This window comes from Leopardus geoffroyi, chromosome A1 (assembly GCF_018350155.1).
Source record: "Leopardus geoffroyi isolate Oge1 chromosome A1, O.geoffroyi_Oge1_pat1.0, whole genome shotgun sequence".
Lineage (NCBI taxonomy): Eukaryota > Metazoa > Chordata > Mammalia > Carnivora > Felidae > Leopardus > Leopardus geoffroyi.
The window spans coordinates 83,382,925-83,388,606 of NC_059326.1; positions in this window are offsets into that span (position 1 = coordinate 83,382,925).

A 5,682-nucleotide genomic window follows, 5' to 3' on the forward strand; every position below is an offset into this window, starting at 1 on the left:
CTTTATAATAGGGAAAAATTTTTGGCTAACCAGCAAAAAGGAAAATACTATCTGCACACAGGTAGATGTTTGCATTACGTGTTTTGGGAAAATGGTATCCAAAATATGCAAATAATTCCTAACAAATCAATAAGGAAAGAATGATCTCTGCCTTCTCACCCTAAAAATTATTGCCAAACACTTGATTATACAATATCCAATGTCTGATAAACATTAAAAACATGGTACAGATCACACTTTCTAATAAAGATACATTAAAACTACAATGGAAACACATTGCAGTGGCTAAAATTAAAATTTCTGCTAATATCAATGTTGGCAAGAATGTTGAACAACTGGCATTCTCAACTCTCAACTAATAATAACTCTCAACAAATAATGGTGTGAAACCTGTACTACAACATGTAAAAGAATGAAACTGGACGTCTTTCTTACACCATACACAAAAATTTATTCAAATGGATGAAAGACCTAACTCTGAGACCTGAAACCATAAAAATCGTTGAAGAGTACATAGGTAATAACTTACTTGACATTGGCTGTAGCCATATTTTTCTGGATATGTCCACTGAGGCAAAGAAAACAAAACCAAAATAAACTATTGGGACTACATCAAAATAAAAAGCATCTGAACATCAACAGAAAAGTTCAATGAAATTCAAAGCAAACTAGAATAGGAGATGTTTCATAAAGTGTTTCATAAAGTGTTTCAGAAAGTGCAAATGATATATTTCATAAAGTGTTAGTGTCCAAAATATATAAAGAAGTTCAACAACTCACACCCCCCCGATAATCCATTGTAAAAATGGGCAAAAGACTTGAACATTTCCCCAAAGACTACATGCAGATGGCCAATAGACATACAAATAAATGTTCACTATCAATTTGTCATTTGTGAAATGTAAATCAAAACTACAATGAGATATCACTTCAAATATTTTGGAATGACTAAAATCAAAGACACAAAATTCAACAAGTGTTTTTGAAGATGTTGAAAAAAGGAATCATTTTAGACTGTTGGTGGGAATGCAAACTGGTGCAGCAACTGTGCATAAAAGTATGGAGGCTCATCAAAAAGCTAAAAATAAAATTACCCTGTGATCCAGTGATCACACCTCTATGTATTTTCCTCCAAAATACACAAACACTAATTCAATGGGATCCATGCACCTCTATATTTATGGCAGCTTTATCTACAATTGATAAATGGATAAATAAGAAGTGTGGGATATCTATATCATCTATCTATCATCTATCTATCCATCTATATATCTATCTATCTATTTATCTATCATCTATATATTTCTATGTATCCATATAATGGAATGTTATTCAGCCATAAAAGGGAATGAAATCTTGCCATTTGCAATGACATGGATGGAGCTATAAAGTATAATGCTTAATGAAATAAATAAGTCAGAGAACAACAAATCTATCATTTCACTCATGTGTGGAATTTAAGAAACAAAATGTATAAGCAAGGGGGGTGGTCAAAAGAGAGAGAGGGAGATAAATCAAGTAAAGGACTAAATTATAGAGAACAAATAGATGGTTACCAGAGGGGAAGGAGTGGGAGTTTGGGTACATAGGTGATGGGGATTAAGGAGTGCATTTGTCTTGATGAGCACTGTGTAATAAATGGAATTGTTGAATCACTGTATTGTACACCTGAAATTAATATAACAATGCATGTTAATTAACGTTAATTAAAATAAAACTGGAAAAAAGATATAATTCTAAATTTCTTTTGAGAATTAATAATAATGTAATTAGGGTCATATTTTCAGTAATAACCAGTAAAATAGCATCAAGATTTATAATAATGCTGGGTTTTTTTTTCACATAAAACCAATAAATTCCAAAAGATGAAACAATGCCATCAGTTCATGTCCCCAAACCAAAAGTAGGATATAACTGTGTTGAGAGAATGAAAAGAGAATAAAAGGATGAAGGTGACAATGTAGAAAGGGTCAGCATTCCATGCACATTAGCATGATTTACAAATCATACACTGGTATTTGGGATTGAGGAATCAAGCATTAGGAGATAAGTATACTGTTTACAATATAAAGAAAGTATTCAGACAAACTCAAAAATTTGAGTATTTGAGTGTCAGGAAGAATGAATTATGGAACCATCATTTTCCCCTGTTGTTTTTTGATGCCATGCCTATGCATTATATAAATGAAATATTAAAGTAATATACACATTATTGTACAGTTAATAATTTACATATACTCAAATTTCCCCCTATGTAAATCTCCAAATCCGTTGTAAAAAAAAAATACAGCAGGGTCCTGGGTCTATATGGAGCAATTGATTTTCAAATTTTGGGTAGCTATTGACAAATTGCAAGTGAAAAACTCTTTTCTTAAATTGGTGTTTGGATAAGTATGAGACCAGCATACCAGGCAGATATAGGAAATAATTTAATTTCAGAATTTCAATTACTGACAAAATTGATACTGTATTATTTGCAATTAACCATTGAATTAACATTGCTAGTACTCTTATCATTTGTATTTTATATAGGGCTTACATAATAAATATTCCATTAGGTAGTTAATATTATAACAGTTTAAACATGAGAAAAAAACACAGCATGAAATAATAAAATGTAAGTCATATTTGTGCTTTGATGCCATGCCACATGACTTTCAATGCAGCATCTTTTTGATTATCTATATTTTCCTGTTTTTGTGATAATAACCTATATCTGATATCATTTAAATAAGCATTGCATCTGAAATGGAAGCAATAGCAGAAATTGAATGTCTGTTTCAAGGTCTAAAATAATAAGATCTTTTTTATTTGTAAAAACAAATTAGAGAGGTGCCCAGTGGGTGGTTTGGTCGAGTGTCCAACTCTTGATGTTGGCTCAGGTCATGATCCCAAGGTTCTGGGATCGAGCCCTGCATCAAGCTCCATGATGAACATGGAGTCTGTTTGGGATTCTCTCTCCCTCTCTCTCTCTCTCTCTCTGTCTCTCTCTCTGTCAAAATCAACTAACTAGATGTTTTCCCTTTCATTTTCCTTTTGTTCAGTGAAATAACAATGAGTAATCAATTCAGAGACCATTTACAAAAAGATTTTCACTTATCTTGATTTTTTAATTACATTAAACATACACTGACAAATAAACTAATTAATTAATTAATCAGGTGATTTCTTACTAAGTTGGAGAAAAAAGTCTTGAACCTGAACAATGTCCATACATAGCAAAGGAATGAGGCACTATCAACTTTTACTGGCTATCTCCACTGGATGAAACCTGACTTGTAACAAGATCTGTGCCAGGATTAAATTAAAGTGTATTTTATCCTGACAAATAATTCTTGATGTTAAAGTAACCTCAACATTTTATGATGTTAATCTTGATGATAACTCAAGATTCAGATTTGAAATGACTTTCCCTCATTCCCCTGCTAGTAACTTAGGTTCTAAATGAATAGATATTGATATATATATATGTTAAAAGTGCATTTAAATAGAGAAACTGTCTTATCCTTCAAAATGTAATTCTAAAGTTACTGGATATCCCTTTTAACTGCTCAAAACTTAAATAAATAAATAAATAAATAAATACACAGATAAGATGAGCACTATTAAAATAGAAATTCATTATAGATAAAAGAGGGTCAAGAATGTATATGAGAAGTCCTTTATACACAAATAAATTGCTTTAGTATTTAAATTTTGGTTATTTTAACATCTTCTGTTTCCTCTTATTCTGTGGATACCTCATTGCCACTTGTTCCCTGCCAATATCCAACTCTAATAAATGGTTTAGAAAAATACAGACATCATTTCCAGATCCTCTGAGTGAACTGAAATTCATGCTTGCTCCTTTACCAGTGTCCCTACGTGATTTTGATTATTCAAAAAAAAGACCAATATATTAATTCCTCTGTAAACTGAGATGTAAAATATATATTTAAGATATATAGTTGTCCCTACATCATGATAAGGAAATGTTTCCAATTATTGTCCAATATCAAAGTAATGTGCAAATTACCATCACAGAAATTCAAAATCCATTATTTTATCTGCATAAATATCTTTTCTTTATGATTTTATTCAGTTGAAAACAAAAACTGAAAAAAGCCTCACATTATCACTTTATATATTTATAGAAGAAATAGAATTTTAAAACTATCATTATTATAGTGATGAAAAGCTGATTCCTACAGATTTTAAGTGAATTATTTAAGACTGTGTGATAATACAGTGGTAGATCTTGTGGGGTGACCTTTAGAAGCTTGAAAATGCAGTTTTACCCTGAAGCACATGTATTTTTTTTCTAGACCACTTTTCCTTTGGTCAAAATCAATCCCAAATAAATATCTTTCTGATTTGTAAATAAGTTTGGTCACCTTTGATCTGATCATTTGCAAAGCAATAGATAGAATGTAAAGTTACCAAAGAAGCCTTGAGTTGGATTTCTTGGAAATTTTGTAAGGAATCTCATATTAAAGATTTTAATACCATCTAGTTGTGAAAACTCTCCACTGGATTTCCAATCAATTTGGGTCACTCCCTCTATTCTGAAGATCCTACATAAAATTGCACATCCCTGCAGGTGTTTTTAGTCTAGATTCTACTAAAAACAGACAGGCTAATTCTCAGTTTCTTTCATCAGTGTTTTATAGTTTTCAGAATACAGGTATTTTACCTCTTTGGTTAGGTTTATTCCTAGGTATCTTATAGTGTTGATACAATTGTAAATAGGATCCCTTTCTGCTGCTTCATTATTTAAGTGAAATGCTACAGATTTCTGTACTTCGATTTTGTATCCTGTGACTTTACTGAATCTGTGTATCAGTTCTAGCAATTGTTTTGAGTGGAGTCTTCTGGGCTTTTTAATATAGAATTATGTCATCTGCAAATAATGAAAAACTTGATTTCTTCCTTGCTGATTTGGTTGTCTTTTATTTCTTTATGTTGTCTGATTTATAGGCTAGGAACTCTGGTACTGTGTTAAATGAGAGTTCTGGGAGTGGACACCTCTGTTTTTTCCTCTCTGTAGAAGAAAATCTCTCAGTTTTTTAACATTGAGAATGATGTCATCTGTGGATTTCTCATATAGGGCATTTATTATATTGAGGTATGTTCCTGCTACACCTATTTTGTTGAGAGTTTATATCAAGAATGGATGCTGTACTTTGTCACATGTTTTTTTTTTTCCTGTACCTATTGAAAGGATCATATGGTTCTTACCATCTCTTTTATTAATGTGATATATCACATTTTTTGATTTATGAATATTAAGCCACCCTTAAAGACCATGAATAAATCCCACTTGATTGTGGTGAATGATTCTTGTAATGTACTGCTGAATTTAATTTTCTAGTATTTTATTGAGAATTTTTGCATCCCTGTTCATCAGTTTAATTGGCCGGTAATTCTCTTTTTTTTAGCAGTATTTCTGTCTGGTTTTGTAATCAAAGTAATGCTGGCTCCATAGAATGAGTTTGGAAGTTTTCCTTCTATTTCTAGTTTTTTGGAATTATTTCAAAAGAATGAGTATTAACTCTTCTTTAAATGTTTGGTAGACTTCTGTAAAGCCCTGGATTTTTGTTTGTTGGGAGATTTTTGGTTAGTGATTCAATTTCTTTACTGGTTATTGGTATGTTCAAGTTTTCTATTTATTCCTGTTTCAGTTTTGTTTGTTTATGTTTCTTG